General features: G+C 39.0%; 1 long non-coding RNA gene across 1 annotated transcript; it reads right to left on the bottom strand.

The window, feature by feature from the left end:
- Nucleotides 1-888: 888 nt before the first annotated feature.
- LOC149839894 (uncharacterized) lies at nt 889-25,229 on the bottom strand. The gene is made up of 4 exons (XR_016431370.1): nt 24,810-25,229; nt 24,485-24,697; nt 3,503-3,574; nt 889-1,158 (listed from the first exon to the last, which is right to left on the bottom strand). It is a non-coding gene; the product is annotated as an uncharacterized LOC149839894 (long non-coding RNA).
- Between the last annotated feature and the right edge of the window lie 1,703 nt (nt 25,230-26,932).

The raw sequence follows: 26,932 nt of genomic DNA on the forward strand, positions 1-26,932 counted from the left end.
AGTGGGACACCTTTTAGGTATCTCATAGTGTTCTGCCCCCCTCCCTTGAAGTAGTGGTGTCCACAGCAGCTGGGATTAAAAGAAAAAAAAATGTACCCCAACTTGGCTTGCCCAGGACAACTCAGAGCCCGGCCAGCCAGCAATGTCCAGACAGGACTGTTCTACAATCAAATGCCCACTTTGGGTGTCTTTGACTGCGGTGATCAAGGCATATGGTTCATGCCATGATCTGCCCTACACTCAAATTGACCACCCTCGTCTTAAGGTCAAAACCCCTCAAATGCACATATTTAAAATCTGATTGTGGCGGATCAGACTGAAATGCTCTTATCTAAGATCCATGGATCTCTTGTCTATTCGAGGTCAGACCCGGGATCTTTAGCCCACCTCAACCCTACTTAATCTGCCTACCATGGTTCGCTTCCCTCCATTAATGCATTCTCTAGGATTTTTATCTGAATACTAGTGTCTGTTAACCAGTCTTTTGAAAATTCTGTTTTCGATAATTGAACACCATTATATATGCATTTCCCCACTCCATTCCTTAAAATCTTCATACCACTCGGGGAATTGAAATAATAACATACGATCAATATTTTTAACTATTATCAATGAAGGTAATACGATGTATTTTCGAAGATCAAGTGGCAATCTTTTTTATGACAAATTAAGGAAACCCTCATTGAGAAGTGAGTCACTTAGTGGGCTCGCCTCCCTGTGAAGTAAAACTCCAGGTTGAGGACACAACCACCCAGCCTTACGTGCCCCAACCGTGATAAAGCAACAGCAGCGCCCCATGTGCCAGCGGGATTTGATACTGTGCCTTCAGCTTGACCCAGAACCCTGCCGACCACACGGCCGGGCAACCACCGGGGTGATAGATCCAAGTGGCAAATTGTAGCTGTCTTTTTTTTATTCCATAGACTGGACTATAAGCAGTACATACATGTGAATGCACATTTATAAAAAGTTAGATGATAAGAAATCTGAGTTTTAGTGGCGCACCAGGCAGTAACGCCAGTGTAAACGGCCTTTTAGCCAACTGCTATTTCCCATAGAAACAAACAACTGAAGCTTCAAAGTTGTCCATGACAATTAGGTTGATACTACTTTCTTTATTGATTTTGGTTTCGGTAACCTTCGTATGTACCATATAACCTGAATGGGAAAAATAACAACTGGATTAAGCTGGGATGCCAGCCTTGGGGTTCCCATGATACATAAGAGATCCTACAACAACAACAATTTAGGGATGCAAATGGGTCAAATCCGAAACAGCTAAATGCATGGAGAGTTGGATCTGGATCGAATCTGAAAGAGCAAAACCTCCATCCTGGATCCAAACCCATTTGCATCCCTATACAGCATGCAGAAAACAGAAATAGATCAATGTAGCACCTTTGGCCCAATAAGGGAACGTCCAAACCATAATAGGGTTCCTCATTAAAAAAAAATACTTGTCTTGGGTCGGGGAGAGTGATTTCTCTTGACATTAGGAGGATGCAGATTAGAGGTGTCAACGGGTAGGGTTTACCCGTACCAAACCCTATAGAGTTCGGGTATGGTGATAAATAAGAAGACCCAAGTAAGACCAGAGTCTGAACCCGAAGGTCCAATTAATACATGGATCCGGGATAGTTTGTGAAATTTTATACCAGACCAGGGCACAACCCGAGTTCCGATTAAGACCTGCAATTTTTCAATGTAAAAGTGATGTTTCAAGCAATGTTTTGCAAATCAGACCCATGTATGGTCCATTTGTCATGGATAAACTCTAATATTGTGGGTTTTTTTTATGTACAAATATGATATTTTGAGTACTGAAATTTAAAAAAAGAAATTGTAAAACATTGATTTTTGAAGCTTTTCAAATGCCTACTTATGTGTTGTAATTGGATGATCCAAAAGCCCATTCCAAACTTTAGAAGAAAATTGCAAAAATAGGACTGTCGTACTCTTCCACAATTAGGAGGAACCAATTATACCTTGGTTTGTCTTAAAACTGTATATCATCTATTAACTTTGTACCCTAACAGGTTAAAGAATAGTGTGATACTCATTGCACAACCACTTCCCAACGTTGTTGTTGGCAGAAGAATGTATATTTGACTAAAAATCCCGAATGTGAAACAGGAACCAGAAGTAGGGCTTCACATGAGTCGGGCTCGAGCCTAGCCGATCTTGAACACACTTGTTCAAGCTCGAGCAGGCTCAAGTAAGGCTTGGCTTGGGCCGAGCCATACCTGAGTCAGTCTTACATTTAGGGCACGTTTGGAAGAGAAAAAAAACCCTCATATATAGGAAAAAAAAGTTTTGTCTATGATAGTTTTTGATATGAGAAGTTTTCCAAAAGAAAGTTGTTCGCTTGTTTGCTTGTTTGTGTAGTATGAGAAAAATAGAGTGGGAAAATATGAAAAATAAGATAGAGGAGGAGAAGGGTGGTAGTGATGGTGGTGGTGATGGTGAGTGGTGGCAGTGATGGTGAAATGTGGTGTGATAGGTGATGAGGAGTGTAAAAATAAATTCTCTTGGTAGGAAACATTTCCCTGTGGAGGAATGTTTCGTATCTAAAAGTGTGCTTTTTAGAAAAACTATCAGCGAAAAAGTCTCTCACTTAGAAGGGTCGGGCATTTTTCTTACATCTTTTTCGTTAAAAAAAAGTTTTATGAAACTTATGTGGGATTAAAACCTGCCCCCTCTTATGTACATGCCAAGCACTCTTTTTTTTCTGTACATGTAAAAATCAAACTTACGGAGCTTAGTCGAGCTTGGTAAGCTGATCAAGCTCAGCTGGTTTATGATCACGGGCCTGGGCATGGTGCTCAGCTCAGCTCCTTGACCATATTGGATGAGCCCAGGCCGGGCTTAAACGAGCTGAACCCAGGCTAATCCTAAACTCAGGCTAAGCTTCGTGCAGGTCCAGCCAGAAAGCCACCTAGAAAAAGTGCACATACACACGTGTGCGAGCTATATGTGAGGGTAGACTTATTTCGTAAATAACGGTAAATTGTGATATGCACATAGGCGTGTCAACTGGTCGAGACCCAACTGGTACTGGGTCTGGACCCACCATAAGAGAAATCATACCCTAATCATATCAGAATTACATGAACCATACCCAGTAAAATAATAATTTTTATCCTTTTTATATTAAAAAATTGTGGATCATAGTCAGAACTCAGGTCGAGCTTGGATCTGCTATGAAATTTCACAAACCATACCTGGCTCCATATATTAATCGGACACTTCGAATCCAACACAAATTGTAATCAAACCTTTTTATTTATTACCAAACCCTGACCCTTTAGGATTTGGTACAGTCGGGTATGGGTCAAACCCAATCCATTGACACCCCTATATGCACACTGAAATGAGTGAAAAAACATCGCCTACGCAGGAGATCTATTGAGAGTTAATACCAGAATAAAAGTGAAAAGTTATCTATGGTTTTAGGGATGTTAATATCAGGATGAACTTTTAAATAAGTTAGAAGCACTCTTACCGGTCCATATATGTGAAACTCGAACCATAGTTGCCAGATATAAAATGGTGATGATAATCATGAAAATCAGCCCTGCGAAATTTATCAAAGTGAACCCGTTAAGGGGGCATTCACACGCCCATGAAATTTATCCCCGGATAGGTGACACTTTATCCAGGATGAAAAATCCTGGATAAATAGTCGGTTCACCTTTTCCATAAAATACATCAAAATTATCTTTTTTGACCCCCAAAAGCAAAAGGTATTATACGGTTGAATTCATCTAATTTTAAATATAATTAGCTTAATATTAAATTATATATATATATATATATATATATATATATATATATATATATATATATATATATATATATATATATATATATATATATATATATATATATATATATATATATATATATATGAGAGAGAGAGAGAGAGAATAGGGGCTAGCTGCCTACCACCTAGTGAACCACCACTGGATGTGATGGGTAGTCTAAGTGTACGTCGTTGAAAGGTACTTTTACCCTTTAACATGTGTGCATGTCGTTAGGAGTTTACCCAGCAAGCATATATATATATATATATATATAATGAAATAAGCAAAAATAAACACAATGTTCTATAATGAACATTCACAAGCTAAATGCAAAGAACAAGTCCACACTAGACAAAACACAAAACCAACAATGACTTGCTAAAAAAAAAAAAATTATAAAGCAAGAAATGAGCTTGCAAAAGCATTACATTACAAAAGTGTTTACCCCTTTATTTATAAGCAAAAGAGTGAGAGAGAAAGTGAGAAAAGAGTGAGAGAGAGTGGGCATTAAGAGGCCCAACAAGGAGTTGTTGGGCCTCCAATGGTCACATTTGTGATCGTTGGAGGTCCAACGACTCTTAGTTGGGACTCCCAATGCATTATGCATTTACAAAATAAAAATAAAAAGAAAAAAAACTAAAATAAAATAAAATAAAAGAAAAAGACTAAAATGTCTTTATTGGACAAAAATACAAAAATACCCTTCATCAAGTATGATGAGATATCATCAATTAGTATATATATATACATAAATTTTAACACTCTCCTTCAAGTTTTACGGGGACATGACTGAAAGTTTGTTGAGAAGAAATATAAAATGAAAAGCAGCAAGAGCTTTGGTGAAGAAATCTGCCAACTAGTACTCGGATGTAACATACGACAATGCTATAGTCCTTTTTAGATATTCATCACGAACATAGTGACAATCCATCTCAATGTGTTTAGTACGCTCATGGAAGGTGTGGTTGCTTGCGATATAAATTACTCTTTTATTGTCACAACACATCTTTGAAGGTGTAGAGATGATTATCCTACTATCACTGAGGAGACTTCTAAGCCACACAAGCTCCATGGTTGTAGTGGTCATTGTACGATAGTTAGCTTTCGTTGAGAATAATGACACTTTGTGTTGCTTCTTGCATCTCTAGAAAATCATAGAGTCACCTAAGAATATACAAAAATCAGTAGTTGAGACTCTATCATTGGGATTTCCTCTCCAATCAACACCAATATAAGTAATTAAGTCAAATGATGAAGAAGAGAAAAGAAAAACTCCCTTAGTTATAGTATTTTTAATGTATCTGATTTTTCTTAAGACTGCATTCATATGCACTATTGTAGGTGCATGTTGAAACTGACTGACTGAGTGAATTGCATGAGCTATGTCTGACCGAGTGATGGATAAGTATGTCAGAGACCCAATAAGTTGACGGTAGGGAGTGGGATCTTCAAGAAGAGTTCCATCTTTCAACCTCAACTTTGCATTGATAACTTCAGGGGTTTCCGTCTTCTTGTCATCTTTGATGCCAGACTTTAAACAAATGTTAGCTGCAAGTTTCATTTGAGAGAGAATGTACCCCTGTAGAGAGTATGCTACTTCAATGCCTAAAAAATATCTTAAGAAACTAAGACTAGATATGTCAAAATTTTCTTTCAGAACTTTCTTAATATCATTAATTCCCTACTCATCACTTTCAGTAATGATCATATCATCAACATAAAGCAAGAGAATAACTACTGAAGACCCTGCACTTTTCACCAACAAAGCAGTGTCAGTATAGCAAGATTGAAAATTCAAACTTGTCATTACGTTACTAAATTTATCATGCCAAGCCTTTGGAGCTTGTTTTAATCCATATAAGGCTTTGTTAAGTTTAAGAATTTTATCATTACCAATATACACTCCTGGCGGAGGGTCCATGTAAACCTCTTCATTTAGTTCTCCATTCATGAATGTGTTCTTAACATCTAATTGATAGATAAGCTATTTTTTAATAGAAGCAACAACAATAAAAGTCCTAACACTGGTCATCCTAGCTACGGGAGCGAAAGTTTTCTCATAGTTAATACCTTATTCTTGAGCATATTCTTTTGCTACTATTCGAGCTTTGTAGCGTTCTAATGACCCATCACTCTTAGTTTTGACTTTATATACCCATATACATCCAATCGATTTCTTTCTAGTGGGCAATGAGATTATTTCCCAAGTTTTTACCTTTTCAAGAGCACTAAGTTTCAAGTTCATGGCTTTGACCCACTAGAGAATATTTTTGGCTTCATTATAATGAGATGGTTCATGAAATGACTGTAACGCAATTAGGCATGACCTATATTTTGGTGTTAGAGACTCATAGAAGACAAACTTATTAAAAGGATTGAAGACTCGACCAGATCTTCTCAAAGAGGTTTCTTTTATGTTGGACCCTTAGGAGTACTTTTCTAAAGCGTTTATGGGAACTTATTGACCACGCTGAACATAGGTTTGAATTGGTCTACTATCAATGACATCATTTTCATTTTCATTTTCGTTTTCAACATTGTTGAGAGGAGTGTCCTCTTGGTCATTCAACAAATTATCATTAGAAATCACCTCTTCTTGAACAGTCACTTCTTCTTGAGGAAAAAGATCAAACAAGAAAGCATATTTGCTTTCATCAATATCTTCAGTTTTCTCAAATCTATTTTCATTTTCTAAAAAGGTTACATCTTTAGAAACATACAATTTGTTGCTTTTGAGGTCAAAGCATCTAATTTTTTTTATTTTCTTCATATCCTAAGAATACGCACTCAATAGCTTTTAGAGATAATTTAACTTTTTTATGTGAAAAAACAAAACATTTGCACCAAAAAATTCTTAATTTATTAAAATCAGAAGTTCTTTCAAATAGTTTTTTATATGGAGATGTATTTTCTAAGGATGAAGATATCATTTTATTTATCAAGTAGGTTGATGTTAAAGCGGCTTCGGCCCAATAGATTTTTGGAATTTCTTTAGAAATAATAAGTGTCCTAGTAGTTTTCACAATGTGCCTATGTTTTTTTTCGGCTAAGCCATTTTGTTGGGGAGTTCTAGGATGATATTTTTTATGGCAAATTCCATTGGTTTCTAAATAATTTTGAAATTCATTTGATAGATATTCTCCACCCGAATCAGATCTAAGAATAAAAATAATACTTAAAAAATATTTTTTGACCATCATATGAAATTTCTTAAAAAAGGCGAAGACATCAGATTTTAAGTTAAGAAAATAAATCTATACATATCTAGTAAAATCATCAATAAAGGTAACATAATAGAAGTATCCATCTTTCGATATGATTGGAGAAGGGCTCCAAACATTCAAATAAACTAACTCAAATGGTCTTTTAGTAAAAAACGTTCTATTTGAAAAATGAATAGATTTCATCTTTCCAAAAATACAATTCTTGCAAACAAAATGTTTCTCATTGCAAATTTTCTTTTCAAAAGGAAAAGAATACATTTTTGAGAAGCTTGGATGTCCAAGTCTTTGATGACAAGTTTCAATACTTTTATCTTGGACGTAGCTACAAAAAGAGTTGGTAGGAAGTTTCAAGTTGTTCATGTAATAGAGATCTCTCCTCCTATGGCCTTGCCCAATCTGCTTCTTGGACCGAAGATCCTATATAGAGCAACACTTAGTTGAGAAGGAGATTTCACATCCATGATCACATATTTGAGAAACAGAAAAAATGTTTAAATTTAGTTGAGGTACCACCCTCACATTTGACACAAGGGAATTTTTGGAAAAACTTAAAGTTCTAAAACTTTTGATTTGTAAAGGCGTGCTATCGACGATTGAAACATAAAAAGTTTTTGAATTTGAACATAAGTCGGATAACCCATTCTCATGAGGTGTCATATAAAAGGATGCTCCGGAGTCAAGGATCTAAGAGGACATACCTGGAGGAGAGGAGGAGGCAATGACGACACCCGATATAGATGGAGATGAAGATTTGAGTAGCAATTGGAGTGCCTCAAATAGTTGAGCAAGAGAAAAAGAATCCCTTCCTTTTGTTGAATCTTTCTTCCTTGATGTGCTTTTTTCAATGAAAGCAACTCTTGGCTTCAAAGCTTTATTTATCTTTGGACAATTTGGCCTTATGTGCCCCGGTTCTTGACAGTGATGACATATAGCTTTCTTGTAGTTGTCATTATAGTTATTTTGTCTTCCAAAATGAGGAGGCTTATAAGTTCTAACATGATTTCTGGGTTTGGAAACGGCTAAGACTTCATATCTCCCTTTTACCATGCCAAGACAGGTTTCTTCTTGGCATATTTTGACAACGACATCTTATAAGGGGAGAGGCTTAGATCTATGGAGGAGAGAAGATCTAACTTGCTCATACTCCGGTCTAAGCCCATGCAAAAATTGAAAAAAGTGTTCTTTTGCCCTTTGTTGTCTTCTAAGTTCAACATCCTTACTATCTACTCATTTGGGTTCTAGGAAGGAGCTCATCCCATAAGGGACTAAGAGAGCTAAAGTAATCGTGGACACTCATGTTCCCTTGTTTAATGATACAAATCTTTTCTTGGAGAAAAAATTGCCTAGCGAAGTCTTTTTGAGTGCACATACCTTTCATAAAGAATCATGCCTCGTTAGCTTTGCAAAAATTGGCAATGTTTGCACAAATTTTTAGCTCCATATTATTCATAAACCATGCAAGTATTTTGCATGATTACTTTCCCAATCTTCAATCAATAATTGGTGCTCTTCAATGGCTTTAATTCGTGTTCCTCCTTCTAAAGCTTTCTCTTGTCCTCCCATTTTGGTGAGATGTAGTTGAGGTTTCGGAATGGTGCCCATCACATAACCCTAAAGCTTTTTGCCGTTGAGGTTGTTCTCTATAGCTGATGCCCATACTAAATAGTTGGTATCATTTAGCTTGAAGGTGAGGTCAATCTTATGTTCACCTTCCATGGTGAAAAGGAGATAGGAGAAGCAAAAAAGAATATGCTAATCTTTCAAGGCAACTCAATTGAAAAAAGGATTAAACAACAAGATCACAACCCGACTTTAATACCATGTAATGAAATAAGCAGAACACATTTACTACAAGAAAATAGAGAATTAGCGATGGACGTTTGCGACAAAACTGTTTTGTCGCTAACTAGCGACGGATTAACGAGAGAAACAAATCCGTCGCTAAAATCAGTAATATTTACAAAAATAGCAACAAAATAACTTCCGTCGCAGAATCTGTCTCAAATTAGCGATGGCTTAGCGACTGAAGGTTTTGTCATAATAACCGCGACATTTAACGACATATTTGGTGAGGGACAGTCTGTCGTCGCTATCTAGCGACGCAGTTAGCGACGGAATATTTCCGTCGCTAACTAGTTATGTAGATTTATGAGCTTAGTGACAGAATTATTCTGTCGCTAAATGTCGCGTAAATCCCTAATCAGATCCCTCTTTCTCTTTCCTGTTTTGCTGCTTCCGCCTGCCACTCTCTCCCTCCCGCCGCCCTATCCCGCCCGTCGGCCTCTCCCCGGCCCCCACCGCTCGTCGGCCGACGCTCCCCGTCAGCCTTCTGTCGCTCCCCATCAAACGCCCACAGCCCGACGACGCTCAGGTAATCGATATTAAATTTGCTTTTTTCGGTAGGGGGGTCGCCCCCCTTCTTTTCCGACAGGGGGGCGCCCCAATGCCTTTCCGGATGGGGGGCGCCCTCTGCCTCTTTGGTTTTTCCGGCAGGGGGGTCGCCCTCCTGCGTTTCTGGTAGGGGGGTCGCCCCCTGCTTTTCTGGCAGGGGGTCGCCTCCCTGGTTTTCCAGCAGGGGGTCGCCCCCCTTCTTTTTGGACAGGGGGCACCCCCAATGCCTTTCCAGATGAGGGGCGCCCCCTGCCTCTTTGGTTTTTCCAGCAGAAGGGTCACCCTCTGCGTTTCGGGCAGGGGGGTCACCCCCCTTCTTTTTCTAGAGGGGGTCGCCCCCCTGGTTTTTCGGCATAGGGGTGCCCCAATGCTTTTCCGGATGGGGGCGCCTCCTGCCTCTTTGGTTTTCCGGCAGGGGGGTCGCCCCTTGCGTTTTCGGTAGGGGGTCGCCCCCCTGGTTTTTTGGCAGGGGGTCGCCCTCCTAATTTGCCACTAGGTGCTTGGGTGCTCGGCTTCTCAATGCCTCCATCGTGCTCGTGCTCGTGTGCACGACATGTGCTTTTTGGGATCTTTGTGTTTGCTTTCCATTTGCCATAGCGAAATCGTGTCCCTACTCGATGCTGACAGCTCAACTACAAGGTTTCTTGTGCATCTTGCCAGAGGGCTTGACATGCGGTTTGGCAGGCCACATTGCATCGTTCTGTGAAACTGTGAATGACTCATTAAATCAGTTATAGTTTGTTTGATGGTTCCTGCTACTTGGATAACTCTAGTAGAGCTAGAGCTAATACGTGCACCAAAGCCCGATTTCTGGAAGGGCCGCATTTTTTAGATAAAAAGCCAATGCAAGATTTTTTCATTTCAGCAGAGGGTGACTTCATTTTAACATATTGTCTTTTGCAGATTTCTCAACGGATCCCGCTTGTGCCCCTTCACCCGTGGTAAGTAACTTACAAAATCAATGCAAATTGGGTGAATACCTGTGGTGAGTACGTGATGCAAGTGCATCACATGTTATTTAATTTATTGGATGCAACACTTTACTGTTCACACACTCACTTAGTTGTTGATATCTAGGACTGTTTTGTTAGAATTTGAAGATCATGCTGAGCATGGTTTAAATGTATAAGAATAGAAGTGTTCTTATTTTTGAAGTACGGATTCCATGTTAGGCATGGTAGTAGTTAGCAGAATATTGAAGTGTGTTTGTTGCAGATACATGTTTGACATTTTTTTTATATGAATGTTTTCGATGTATTGCAATGTTGAATGTGATTATATCCATGCTTGCATGTAGTTACTTTCAATTTGTTTATTACTTATATGTGAAATTGTATAATGAAAGCATGCTTTGAGTGAATGTATTGTTTAATAAATAGTTTGCACATGAAATATTAAGTTATTAATGCACGCATCATAATTCTTGTGATTGTATGACATCATATATTGCATGATAAATTTGATATTTTCTTCATCATAACATTCTGATGATTCTCTTTTAACTGGTTAGGATACTATTCATAACATCATACGAAAAAATGACTGCAAATCGTGACTGGATGTACTGTAGGATGGTTGACAATGAGTTATCGCATGAATATATGGATGGTGTTGAAAGTTTTATTGAATTTGCAATGGCAAGTGTCAGTACAGTGGATCCTACAGGTCAGATTAGATGTCCCTGCAAGATTTGTAAGAACAATCGATTTGTAGACCAGAATTGGAACTCAAAGAGTATAATGGCAAAGTACTGAAACTAAAGGCAAAGTACGTGCTTGGACCTGATCAAATAAAGCATGTATGTCAATGGTTGAGACAACTGAGATTTTCAGATGGATATATCTCTAACATTGCTCGGGCTGTGAAGATTGATGATGAACAATTATATGGGTTGAAGAGCCATGGTTGTCATATCTTTATGCAACGATTAATACCCTTAGCATTACATGATATGTTAGACAAACCTATATGGAGGGTATTGTCTGAATTGAATGGATTTTTTAGAACATTGTGCACATCGAAAGTCGTAGTATCTGATATAAAGAATCTCGAGGACTCTGTCATCACCACTGTTTGTCTGCTGAAAAAGATTTTTTCGCCAACATTTTTCGATGTTATGGAACATTTGATCATACATTTGCCATATGAACTAAGGGTTGGTGGCCTTGTGCAATATCGATGGATGTACCCATTTGAAAGATATATGTTTTCTTATATTTGTCTCTTCAATGACAGTTATTTCAAATTTGAAATGTATATTTTTGACAGATGCATGTTTGACCTTAAAAAAAAAGGTTCATAATAAAGCAAGAGTAGAAGGCTCTATTTGTGAGGCGTACACTTTAGAAGAGATTTCAAATTTCTCATCTATGTACTTTGAACCTCACATTCCAACACGTTACACATGTCCGCCTCGTAACGATGATGGAGAACAAGTAACTGTAGCTGACAAGTTGTCGATATTTCAACCACTTGGGAATGCATTTGGTAGTTGCCGATCAAGACTCTTGACAGATCGAGAGCAAGATGCAGCACACATCTATATTCTTTTTAATTCCTCAGCGATCGACCCATACATCGAGTAAGTATATGTAGACGCAACACAATTCTAAATCCTTTTATGTTCTATACGTGCATACATGGTTCGGTAATATAAGTATTTGTGGTTTGCGAACGATTTGATCTGGAGTTGCGAAGAGAAGTTTCACATCTCTCTGATGTAGAAGTACAAAAAGAACGTGAAACTAGGTTTGTGGAGTGGTTGAAACAGTTGGTAAGAACGCTTACATAAATTGTGTACTTGTAAACCTAAGTTACTTAATTAGTCGTGATCACAATCATTGTTTATGTTTGTGTGTAGGTCCGCCATGGTGATGTTAAAGATCAAGGAATATGTGATTTACAAAATGGTTTGACCAAAGTTGTGCAATGTTACAATGGGTACATCGTAAATGGTTATCGATTCCATACAAAAGATTATGGTATAAACAAATCAATGATGAATAGTGGCATGTGTGTCAAGGGTAGCAACTACGGTGAAAACGGACATGATTACTACAGTGTTATAGAAAAAATAATGGAGTTGACTTACTTAGGCATAAATAATTGGGTAACTTTATTCAAGTTTTATTGGTTTGATCCAACTGCAACAAGAGTCGACAAAGCCTCAGGCATTGTGGAGGTGAATCATAAATGAAGGTTTAGAACATATGAACCATTCATATTAGCCTCGCAAGCTCAACAAGTTTATTATACTTCATATCAGAGTACAAAAAAGTCAGATAGAAATGAATGGTAGGCAGTTTGCAAAGTGAAGTCCAAACTATACCCTGAGTATGATCAGTTACAGGAAGACAAGTTAACTGAAGAGAGTGATTACTATCAATCAGATGATATCTATGACTTCTCTTATGGTCACGATGTTGCGCATGATATGCATGTCATATCTCCATTGGTCGATGAAATATTCATAAAAGAATGTGATCTAAATGATATACCAAGTGGATGGACAAACAATGAAAAAGAAGAAGAATATGAAAGTCAAACAAGTGATGAGAAAGAATTCTCAAGCTAGTGAGCAAAAACTTATAATACAAACCTCTATTTGAATGTATTGCAATACTTGATGTGAATAATTTGAATGATTTGAATGTATTGCAATACTTGATGTGAATGATTTGAATGTATTGCAATGATGTGAATGATTTGCAGGTATTCCAATGATTTGAATTATTTGAATATATTGTAATACTTGATGCGAATGATTTGAATGTATTGCAATACTTGATGTGAATGATTTGAATGTATTGCAATAATGTGAATGATTTGTAAGTATTCCAATGATTTCAATAATTTGAATGTATTGCAATACTTGATTTGAATTATTTGAATATATTGAAATGTATTGCATTGATGTGAATGATTTGAAACAATTTGAATGTATTGTATGATATTTTTTATTTGTTAGAATATGGTTTGTGGCGCTTACAGTGGTCGTTCATCCAGTAGTAGCCAGGCCCAACTTTCATCTTCACGGGCTGCTGTGATAGGTATATCATTTAACTAATTGGATACTTGAATAGTTGAAATGCGCATTCTTAAACTTTTTAACGTATTTTTTTACAGATGATGTTTCTCCTGTACATGACCCACCTACACCAGTTGATCATACAAGTCAGGAGCCAACACATGATGCATAGTCTTCTCAGTCTGGCACAAGAAGACTCATTCGAATAGTGTATATCGATAGTCGACCGTAAGTATTTCATTTTCACTTATTGCATATCTTATAAATATTTTATATTGATATTTACTGTTTACCAATTCATGTGCAGCATGAGGTTTGAGCCACAAGAAGTAGTACGCGAGATTAGGAATTCACTTCTTCAACATCTACCAGGACCGGTCGCTCAATGAAAAGAATATCCAAAAGAGGTGATAGACAGATTGTGGTCCTCATTCACGGTATACAGTTGTTTATCATAGTTAATGTGTTTCATATTTAATTTTTTTTATAGTCATGTCTACTAACTTTCTGAAAATATATATAGGCTTCGAATCGCTTCACCACTATGATGGAGGAACATGATGCAAGTAAGGTGTGACAGAGGGTGGCTGCTAATCGATTTGCAGACATATTGTACAATATGAAGACTGCAGCAAAAAAAGCATCTGGCGGAATAGATGATCCACTACAGTGGAAGGGCCATGGCCCTATTACTATCAAGAGAGATTATTGGGAGGGAATGTGCGACAAGTGGGCGGGGGATGCATTTCGAAATCGCTCTACGAAGGCTACACAAAATCGAGCGAAAATGCCTGAAGCCCATCTACACATAGGTAGATCTAAGACTTTTGGGAGCCACCTAAGGAAAATGGTAACTCATCAATATATATTGTCAATTTTATAAGTATTGTTGCAAACCTGTTAACTAAATCATTTATCATTTAACTTCGCAGGAAGTAGAAAAAGGAGGCATTGTACCATATAAGGATGTGTTTATTGAAACACAGAAATTGAAGATCACGGAAGACTTCGTATCAGAAAAGGCAAGAACGACAACAGTATGTATTTATTCTATTAATAATCATTGTAATATATAAGTTATCATAAACATTATAATTCTTAATTATTAGTGCATACTGTAAACATTATTTTGTAGGAGGCATATGAGCAACAGATGGTAGAGCGATATGGTGATGACTCTACTCAGCATCCATCATTTGATCCTGCAGCATGGGTGACTGCAGCAGGTGAACCCAAAAAAGGATCGTGTGTTCGAGTTTGGGAGTAATATGAACACCTCACATGTCGTTGCTTCCTCCAGTCACGGCTCACAGACTTCTTTCGTCGACATAAGCTCAAAGCATCCTATTTTTTCTGGTGATGATGTATGTCAGATCGTTAAGGACACAATGCGTGACTACTTCCATGAAAACATCGCCAATGTTCTCCGAGCTGAGTTCAACAGTTTTTTGCAGAACAGGGGAACTTCGATTGCAGGTGTCTCTCAGGTATGAAACTTTCATGCGATATATTTTATGTCGTTAGATTTCATATAACTTTGATTGCCTTAACTTAGGTGCATTGGATATAATTTATTTCAGTATATTTTGTTTATCAATACTGATCTTTTATATAATATTTTAGTATAATATTTTTACTGCCTTTGAACACATATGAGCATGATAGAATCACATATAAGTTTTTTTACTGCCTTTAGAATACATATTTGCATGATTGAATCACATATACAACTTTTTTTACTGCCTTAAAGCACATATGAGCATGAAAGAATCACATATACAATTTTTTTTACTACCTTAGAGCATATATGAGTATGGTAGAATCACAGATACAGTTTTTTTGACTGCCTTAGAACACATATGAGCATGATATAATCACATATACAATTTTTCGCCTGCTTTAGAACACATGTGAGCATGATAGAATCACATATACAGTTTTTTGACTGACTTAGAGCATATATGAGCATGGTAGAATCACATATACAATTTTTTTGACTGCCTTAAAACACATATGAGCATGATATAATCACATATACAGTTTTTTGTCTGCTTTAGAATACATGTGAGAATGATAGAATCACGTATACAGTTTTTTGACTGCCTTAGAGCACATAAGAGCATGGTAGAATCACATATAGAGTTTTTCTGACTGCCTTAGAACACATATGAGTATGATATAATCACATATAGAGTTTTTTACTGCCTTAGAACATATATCATTCATGATAGAATCACATATAAAGTTTTTTGCCTGCCTTAGAGCACATATGAGCATGATAGAATCACATATAAAGTTTTTTTGACTGCCTTAGAACAATATGAGCATGATATAATCACATATTCAGTTTTTTGACTGCCTTACAACACATATGAGCATGATAGAATCACATATACAACTTTTTGCCTGCCTTAGAGCACATATGAGCATGGTAGAATCACATATAGAGTTTTTCTGACTGCCTTAGAACACATATGAGCATGATATAATCACATATAGAGTTTTTTTACTGCCTTAGAACACATATCATTCATGATAGAATCACATATAGTGTATAATTTATTTCAATATATTTTGTTTATCAATACTGACCTTTCTTTTCTTATGTAGGTTGCTGGCGATAATCAGCGTAGTGGAGCTGAAGGGACATATCAAGGCAATGAACAAGAAGACGTACAAAATCTTGGCGATGATTAGATTACTGTGTTGAATTTGTTCTACTTTCTTTTTGTTTCGAAAATATAAATGTTGAATTGTAAATAATTAAAACTTGCAAATTTTAAAGTGGAACGATTAATTGTTTTAGTTTCCTTTTATATGTATTTTTATGTGTACTTTGTTTTTTATTCACATGAAATATAAATTGTATAGGAAATATAAATTGTAGCATAAGAAATTTTTTCTCGATATTTAATTTTCAAATATTTATTTTTTATTTTTTTCCTTGTTTGCGACGGATATATTCGTCGCTATTTATTATTACCGTTGAAGGTAGCGACGGATTGGCGACGACTATAAATCCGTCGCCAAACTGAAGTCGTCGTTTAGTAACGACGGCCTTTCGACAGATGTTGTCATTCGTTATTCTGTTGCAACTTAGCGACGAAACTGGCGACAGATACAGTATGTCGCTACTTAGCGACAGAATGGGAGACAGATATATGTCGTCGCTTATTAGCGTTGAAAAATTCGCGATGGAAGATATTCGTCGCTAACCAGATTAGCGATGAATTTAGGTCGTTGCTAATTCACTGGTTTGTTGTAGTGATTGTTCCATAATGGACATTTACAAGCTAAATGCAAAGAACAAGTCTACAATGGACAAACACAAAGTCAACAATGGCTTGCTAAAAGAAAAAATCTTATAAAGCAAGAAATGGGCTTGAAAAAGCCTTACATTACAAAGGGGTTTGCCCCTCTATTTATAAGCAAAAGAGTGTGAGAGAGAGAGAGACATTTATCATTCAACATTACCAAAATACATCCAACCGAATATTGGATGAGAGAGGAACATAAGAGTAAGATAGCCACCATCTAGATGGTGATTATGCACAGTTGAGAGTACAAGTAGATCCAAACCCCCGTCTCTACTATGTAATTTGAGAGTCAGATACACATCAAACATAACCCGCTGACGTAGCCTTCCAAAATTGAATTTGATGCCCCTGAAAAAGATATCGTTTCTTTCGGTCCATATCACCCACCATGCTGAAAACAACCATACCTGCCACAATAATCTCCCTTTTTTTGTTTCGTAAACTCATGGGACCAAACAAGAGGTCCCGAATAACAGAACTCGAACGTGTTTGAACAGGCGGTGCACCCCAAGTTTGAAAAAATAGGTCTAAAACTACCGGGCAAAACCAAAATAGGTGAGTCGTGTCCTCTACCGCCTTCTCGCAAAGAACACACATGCTTGGAAATTGAAGCCCCTGTTTCCTGACATTAATCTGCGTTTGAACACGATCCAGAGCCACTAACCACGCCAACGCTTTTGCCCTTGGAGCGGGCCCCTTACCCCATACACAATCAATAGAAAACCAATCCATCCCGGATAGCAACAAGGAATAGTAAACTTGCTTAATGGAGAACCTATCTCTGCTCGCCATGGCCCAGTGAAACCACGGGCGGCCATGGCCAGAACTAAGATCCCTGTCACTGAAGGAGCGAAGTGTTTTCCGCCACTCCAACCAGAGGGACGAATGGCACACTGAATTGGGCGTCGAAAGAAGGGAGTCAGGTAAACTACCATATTTTTCCCTAACAAATGTAGCCCAAGAAGACGGAGATGTGGAAGCGACCCATGCCCACTTCAAGACTAAAACGATGCTCCTCTTTCTCAGAGTCGGAATCTCCAAGCCGCCTCGCTACCTCGGAAGAACTATCTGCTGCCAAGAAACAAGCGGGTACTTTTTGTGAGACGCATTCCCAGACCAAAGAAAGTGCGAAAGCAAACGGTTAATCGTTCGTTCTACTGTCGTTGGAATAATGGACATGCTCATACGAAAATCTGGTAATCTGGCCAAAACATGGCGAATGAGCGTCAATCGTCCCGCAAAAGATAAATATCGGGCCTTCCAAGACTGCAATCTCTGTTGCACTCGCTCTATAGTAGACGTCCAAGGCGAAGTTCTCGACGGTTGCAGTGAGTGCAATGATAGACCCAAGAAATTAACAGGAAGGTCGGATATCGGGCAGTTGAAGATCCTTGCAGCAGCTGATTGGAGGAGAGGGTCAGCATTCTCTAAGACCAGAGCGCACTTACTCTCGTTCAGGGGAAGGCCAGAAATTGCAGCGAATATTTTAATAATGAAGCACAACCTAGACATTTGATTAACATTCGCATGACCAAATATTATAGTATCATCTGCATATTGAATTGTGTGACCAACAAAACCAGGAATGCCCAACGAATTCAAGAAGCCTGTTTGTTCTGCCCTTTCCATGAGAATAGGTAAACCCTCTGCCGCGATATTAAAGAGGATGGGGGCTAGGGGACAACCCTGTCGCACACCTCTAACCAACTTGAATTTTCCCCCTCTCAGTCCGTTGATGCACACCAACGACACTGATTTCGTGACCAACTCCTTAACCCATACAATAAACCGGTTGTCGAACCCCATATTTGTTAGAGATTCAAACAGAAAATCCCATGCCAGACTATCATAAGCCTTGTGAAAATCCAATTTTAACAAGAAGTACGGTGCTCCAGTCGACTGTAAAGAGTGAAGAAGCTCAGTTGCACAAATAAATGACCCTTGCACACTTCGACCTGGAATAAAAGCCCCCTGGTGCGGAGAGACAAGTTGATCAATGACAGCGCACAACCGGTTAGCCAACACCTTAGATATAATGCGATACAGAGCGCCCATCACCGAAATCGGCCTGAAGTTGGATATGTCTGACACCCCTTGCCTTTTAGGAATCAAAGAAATGACTGCCACATGGTATGGTTTAGGCAGCCTGGAATTACGATAGAATTCATCGAACAACTGGAGCAGGTCAGCTTTAACAATTAACCAAAAAGCTTTGAAGAAGTCTACGTGAAAACCATCAAGGCCTGGGGCCTTCCATCCTGAGAGGCTACTAATAGCATCAGAAATCTCAACTTCAGTGAATCTAGCCTACAGAGGAACAAATTGGTTTGTCGCCAACCGCTTATAACCCATATCGCCGATGACCCCTCCAACGCCTACGTCAGTCGAATACAGCCTGAAGAAATAAAAAGTAATAGCTGACAGACAATTATGTTGACCAAACTGGCATCCATCGATCTCGATCGAGAGGAACCGGTTCTTTCTGTACTTAACGTTGAGCCATTCCTTAATACGATGTCGAAGACGAAGAATCTTTGCATGGATGCGAATGGCCACCCAAGATCCTGAAACTGGTTGAGCCCATGATTGACCAACCAGCTGCTGAAAGTCTGGCACATGAACCCACCATTCCTCAAAGAAGAACCCGCGACACGCTTTAAAGTCTGCGCCCCAAGAAACAATTAGTTGTCCATGATCGGACATGGTCCGCGGCATCAGGCAAGCAGTGACATCCGGGACTGCGTGAAGTAGATCTGGCTAGAGAAACACACGATCTAGTATCCGCAAGCAAAGGCGAGACTTCATATTTGACCACGAGAATTGCTCCCCCACATGATGTACCGAGTACAGCTGGTTCCGCTGAACAAACTCCTGAAACCCCCTAATAGAGGAGTTGAGAAGAACCGGTAGACTAGAATCCTGCGTAGACAATAGGCAATTGAAATCTCCTCCTAAGCATTGAAGAGCTCCAAAGGTAACCAAAACTCGGTCCAAGTCAGCCCAAAAAGTTGGTCGCGAGGACGACACAACAGGACCATACACGAAGGTGAAGACGACATCTTGTAGCGACGACAACAAGTTTGCACAAAAAGAGATGGAATAGAGACCAATATCCACTATTGTCACCTTAAGAGAAGCTTTCCAAAGAACCAAGATGCCCCCGACAAACCCAACGACCAGTTTAAAAGCATATGTTGCACCTCTCCATAAGTAAGATGCCACTGATAACAAAATATCCTCCATTTTGGTTTCACAAATTGTAACGTTGTTCGGACTTTCATATCTAATCCAATTAGCTAAAAACAAGCGCTTACGAGAGCAATTCATGCCCCTAATATTCCAAATACACATCTTCATGATAAGAAATCAGGGAGCACCCTAGTGCGCCTTTGCCTAACTGAGCGTTGCACTGAGCTTGATCCATCTTCTTAAAACTGGGCTTGCGAACGGGCCAATGATTTCGCTCTACGAAGGCTATTTGCAACCTTGTCCGCCGATTGTACTCGAGGAACAATCTGTTGCTGAATCGAAGAAAGTTGCCCGGGTGAAATCTGCACTCCTAATGCCCGCGTAGCCTCGGCGAAGGACATACCCCAAATGACGAACCTGTCATTGACTCCCTGTGACCCACACTCTGAACGTAACAACTCAGGGCAAGGTTGTGGATGCACATGTTGCTAGCAAGAGACCTCTGAGACCCCCTGACCAGGTGCTCCGAGAACCTCAACGGGACAACCCCCGTCTTGATCGGGCAGGCAGGTCGTCGAACACAGAAATTGAGTTTGTTGTGACATGCAAGGAGAAATCGAGACCACGTAGGTAAAACCAAAAAAACACGTCGGGGCAGACCCCATGCAAACCAGGATGCCTTTATGCGGTAAGAATCTCGTCAAGATACGACGGGTAGAATCAGTAGAACAAAAGATTCCACGATCATCAAAAAAAGAACGAGCCCCGGATCCATCATGGTCGATAAATTCAGCACACCTCTCGGAAGCAAGATCGTGCTGGCGACCCAATAATCGAAGAGGCAAACCAGATGAACGTACGTTGGATGTACAAACAGAGCCCAAAAATTTCTCCATGCAAGTGGACCCACACTCCATCCCGAGAACAGTCATACTCATTAACTCGTTAGGGAGAATGTGACAGCTAGCCGACTTATAAGGACACTTCTCGATGGTTGCTTCGAGACACGAGCGAAAGAACTGTGGTGAACGATCGGCCTTGCGAAACGAACATACGACATCAGATATCTTCAACGATACCCAGAGCGATCCGATCTTAACCACCGAAAATGGAGAGGTGCCTGCCTCCAAAGCACACACTTGTGTCATATCACAAAAAGATACACCAGGATTACAAGGAGCAGGTATCCGTTGCCTGGCCTGTGGTGAAGGTTTCTGCATACGAGACTCACCGGTGAGACAAACAATATGTCAAATTCTCAAACTATCCGAGCCACACCTATGACAAAAAACTCTGGAACGAAAATTGCGATTAAAACACACATTACACCACCAGTCCCCCGGCTTTGCCCGGCCCACATCGGCCTGTCGCCTAAGGTTACAGCAAGAGGGTTGTCACGCCGGCCTAACCAACTTCCACCCCTCTAATACATCCTTGTTAGAGCACGGCCGAAAAAAAGGAGCACTTAGCGACCCCTGAATCCCATTGTCTTCACGAGCTTCTCTGCGAAGGGACTTAACAAACCCCCGAACGTCAGCTAAATCAAGCGCTCGTCGACGCAAGCCGCAGACCAGGAACCCAGCTAAGGATGTGAAGAATCCCTGAGACAACCTGAAAGGGACCCTAACGGGAGCCCCCCACTTTCGGAGCGACACAGCAAAGGCCCAAGCATTAATCCCATCCGCCAACTCTCGGAGAGCCTCTCTGTTGCGAGAAACTGAACGACAACATGAGATACTCCAAAAACGATTGTGCCCTCATGACTTGTCTCTCATCCTCAGCAAAAAGAGAGAGAGAGAGAGAGAGAGAGAGAGACTTACCGTCTCCGTCAATGAGACCTTTGCAGGGAAGGTGGAAGGCCAATCTGAAGGCTGGAGATGTGATACTATTCCTCCAGGACTGAAACGGGGAGTTCACCAAGGCTGCTGGGGCTAACTTCGATCTCAGCAACAATCCGTTGAGGTTGGGGAGTGCAGACTAGGCGGAACGCTGTAGGGCAAAAAACTGCGCTGTGAAGATCGAGAGGTGCTCGATACCAGAGGTGGAATATGCGTGTCTACGGCCAGTGCTTTGTAGAGAGAGAGAGAGAAAGAGAGAGAGATTGGGAGGGGCTCTGCTGGTTGAGGTCTGCCACGATGAGCAGAGGTTGTCGCAGATGTCTACCGCTTGGGGCCAACGGTGGAGATGGAGGTTTGGGAGTGTCCGACGACAAGAGATGGACGGTGGTCGATGATGGGTATAGAAGGATGCAGACGGTGGTGGCCGTAGATGGCTGCCGCTGGGGGGGGGGGGCGACGGTGGACGAAAGAGAGATAGGGGTTTGGAAGTGCTGAGAGAAAAGGGGAAACAGCCGGTGGGGATGTGGGTTTGGGGTTTGGGAGTGTTGACAGAAGAGCAAGAGCCGCAGATGGCTGCCGCTGAGGGCCGACGGCGGACGAAAGAGGCTATAGATGGGCGTTGACGGTGGTGGCCGCAGATGGCTGCCTGATGGCCGACGATGGAAACAGGGGTTTGGGATGGAATGTTGAGAGAAGCCAAGAAACTTTAGATGGCAGACCTCAGATGGCCGATGATGGCTCAACGGCTAGTTTTTTCCGAGCGAGAGAGAGAGAGGCGAACTGTGCTTCTTGGGCTCCAATCCATTACAACAGGGGAACGGAGATGGGAGACCGTACCGAAACCACTGTGCCTCGGGGAACAAAGGTTGCCGAAGAGGGTACAGAGGTCGGAACTTTCCTGTGGATTAGAGGGGAAATGGTGGTTTTCCAGCAATGCGAGAGAAAGAGAAAGAGAGAGAGAGTGAGTGGGAAAAGAGTGGGCATTGGGAGGCCCAACAAGGAGTTGTTGGGCCTTCAACGGTCACATTTGTGACCGTTGGGGGTCCAACGACTCTTAGTTGGGACCCCCAATGCATTATGCATTTAATGTATTTAAAAAAAAAAATAAGAAAAAGAAGAAAAGAAAATAAAAGGAAAAAACTAAAATGCCTCTATTGGGCATAATTACATAAATATCCTTCATCGGGTATGATGGGATAGCATTAATTAGTATATATATATTTATATATATACATGAATACATATATTTTTACAATATATATAAGAAAATAAAAACTTACCCACTAAAATTCTGCAAAGTTTTTGACGTTTGCCTACCACCTAGCGAATCGCCAGTGGATGTGATGGGCAGTGTGCATGCACATTGTTGAAGGGTACTTTTACCCTTTAACATGTGTGCATTATCCATCACCGGCACATCCGCTAGGAGTTTACCCAGCAGGGGCAGGCAGCTATATATATAGGAAAATGAAAACTTACCCACTAAAAAACATGCCAAACCTGCTCAATGAAAAGTTTTTGGTGTTTTTTTCAAAATTCTGACCATACAGGTGTATTCAGCATGATTGATTTACTAGAAATCAACACTTGGATCATGAATTCTGGATAAAAAAATAGTATTTGGAGCTTCAAAATTTATAAAAAGTTGATTTTTTAGACTTATAAAAACCTATTCAGGCATAGTAATCAAATGCTCCAAGAAGTGATAGCTATAAAAACAAGCATATAGATCACATCTATACAGTTGAAATTTTGAAAAAAATACCAAAAATTCAATAAAACGTGTTGTGGATAGGTTTGGCATATTTTTTAGTAGGTAGGTTTTCATTCTTAGTATAGGAAAATGTGTTTAGAGATAGAGAGATGTATATCTTTCAAACCATTATCTTTCAAAGTGTCTCAAATCTATTTAAAGAACATATTTGTGCAAGCGTTTTGCTTAATCCAAACCTAGAGATGTGTTTTATCATTGTTTATTTACGAAAAAGCATGCTTTAGATCAAATCAATTTAACAAAATTTCTTGATTTTTAGTTAATCAAGTTTTTAGTGCAATATATACAGTTGATAGCTAAAAAACACATCTAAACACCAAAATGTTAAGCTAATGCATGTTTTCTACTAAATAAAGCGTAAAGATCACAAATATGGGTTTAGATTAAACAAAAAAAACACATTCAAGTATGCTTTCTAAAGATGTCTGGGACAGTATGGGAGATAAATGGTTTGGAAGATACACATCACTATACATAATCTTAAAAATGCTAAAAAAACAAACATTTTCAATAAAAAAAAAAGCCAGCTCATGATTGGCTTGTCGAGCTTGGGTTAGTTTAAACTCATGACGAGCTTATGAACCAAGCCTAAGTAGTGGGTTAGGCTAAGCTCATGATGAGCTTATGGATCAAGCTTAAGTAGTGGTTTAGCCTTAACAAGCTGAGCCGAAAAAGCTTGAGCTTGGCTCATTGGGCTTGTTTACCAGACCTAACCAGCAGATGTGGAAAATATGTTTTTTCTTGGTCCGAAAATTTGGTGCATTTACAGCTGTCCATTTTTTTTTTCAGCACCAGAAAAACCTATACACATGTCAGATTCCAGCGATTCAAAAGTCGATTCTCACTAGAAACAGCATGTAGATCACATCCATAGGGTCATTTGAACAAAAAAAAAAAGCCAAGTAGGGCAAGTCAACTTACCCTCCATATATAGGTAGCACCTTTGATAGACTCCAGGGGAAATCATAGCCGCAGTGTGCCTCTACTGACTGCATGACTCGTAAAGCCACCCACAACCAAAGGGTAAGCAGATGAAGCCCAGTGAGGGCTGGTCCAATAACGGAAGCAAAACCAATGAACAATATCTCAGCGGGATGAAGATATTGTGACGCTAATCCAAAAGGTGTTGAATACCTGCACAGTAGAGCCAAACTAGGGCTGTCTAATAAATCCAAAATAAAGAATGATCATTAAGCAGATTTCTTTATTACATGATCAATTGGAAGGTGAGAAAGGAATTCCTTACTCGTGATGGATACGGTGCACATGTCTGTACATCCATTTGGTGTGTAATATCCTGTGGCCCCAATACAAGGCCAAATCCTCCGCGATGAAGTAAAAGATAAGTTGTGGGATTACTTCTTTCCTGTACAACAAGGCTAACATGATCATCATGGAGAATTGTTAATCATGATATCAAAGGAATATATATACATATATATAATATAAGTAGGGTGTAAGATTGTTCGATCAATTTTGGACGTGCGCGAGCTTAGCATGCGAAAAGCGGGCATCTTTAGTGACCGCATCCAAAAAAAGGACGTGTGCCAGACTGCTACACCTCCGATGGCGTTCAATGATGCTTCCCTTATATATATATATATATATATATATATATATATATATATATATATATATATATATATAAGAGAGAGAGAGAGAGAGAGTAATGGGTCGGTGCTAAACCCATTTGGTGCTAAATGGGTTTTTCAGCTTCTTCGGTGCTTTTTATGCGGTTCTAGCCCTATAAATGTGTTGGGCATGGTCAATTTACTAAGAATCCACACCTGGATCATGTGTCTTCAATAAAAAAAATGATGTTTGGAGCCTCAAAAATTTATAAAGATTTTGGACCGTTGATTTTTTAAACTTTATAAAAACCCAATCATGTGTTGGAATTAAACACTTCAAGAGCTGATTCCTATAAAATCAAGTACATAGATCACATCTGTACTGTCAGAATTTAAAAATAAAATAAAATAAATCTGAAAAATCTATTTAGCATGTTATTTTAACACAAAATGGGTTTAGTACCAACCCATTACTCTCTCTCTCTCTCTCTCTCTCTCTCTCTCTATATATATATATATATATATATATATATATAAGCATGCATCTTCAAATTCAAACACTTAAAAGTGCTTGAAGATTGTTTGGACGAAGCATCACAGTTGATCGTGCGTGATCAAACGACGATGCTGTCATCTATTTTTTTTGCGCTACAAACTTCTAGTGACGGTCTTGACTGCCGCTAAAAGTCTGGGCAGAAAAATGCACATTTAGTGGCAGTTCAAAAACCACCACTAATCTTTCTTTCTTTCTTTTAAATGATGTGGAGTTACACCATGGGCCTGAACGAGATAAAGAAAGAAATGGATAAGTGCTTAATGATACATGTTTAATGGGTTTTTCTACTCTTGTGTTGTCTTTTTTGCAGTTCTAACCCTATAAATGTGTTGTGCTGTCGATTTAAGAGAAATCCACACCCAGATCATATGTTTTTGATAAAAAAAAAATGATACTTGGAGCCTAAAAAATTTACAAAGATTTTGGACCGTTGATTTTTTGAACCTTATAAAAATGAATCGAACACTTCAAGAGCCTGTCCCTATAAAATCAAGTACATAGATCACATCTGTACAGTGAGAATTAAAAAAAACTAAAAAAACTCTTTAAGCATGTATTATTAAACATATTTCATTAAGCACCTAACCCTCAATCAGAAAGAAATGGGTCTTTGATAAATGAAATATGCTAAATAAAACGTGCTAAATGGATTTTTCTGTTCTTTCTATGTTTTTTTTTTCAGTTTTGACCCCATAAATCTGTTGGGCATGGCCAATTTACTAGGAATTCACACCTGGACCATGTGTTTTTGATGAAAAAAATGATATTTGAAGCCTTTAAATTTTACAAAGATTTTGGACCATTGATTTTTAGAATGTTATAAAAACCACCCATGTGTCGGAATTGAACACTTCAAGAGTTGATCCCTATAAAATCAAATACATAGATCACATATGTATGGTCATGCTTTAAAAATAAAAGGCGAAAAACTTGAAAAACCCATATAACACATTTTTTATTTAGCATATTTCAATTAGCATGGACCCATCACTATATATATAACACTGGCCATTCAACACACACACACACAAACACACACACACACACATATATATATATATATATATATATATATATATATATATATATATATATATATATATAAGTAATGCGCTTGCCATGCCCTGGAAGGCCCATTCAACCAAAGCTAACATGATCATCTTGGAGAATTGTTAATCATGATATCAAAGGAATATATATACATATATATAAGTAGGGTGTAAGATTGTTCGATCAATTTTG

This window comes from Nuphar pumila, chromosome 4 (assembly GCF_984573655.1).
Source record: "Nuphar pumila chromosome 4, dmNupPumi1.hap1.1, whole genome shotgun sequence".
Lineage (NCBI taxonomy): Eukaryota > Viridiplantae > Streptophyta > Magnoliopsida > Nymphaeales > Nymphaeaceae > Nuphar > Nuphar pumila.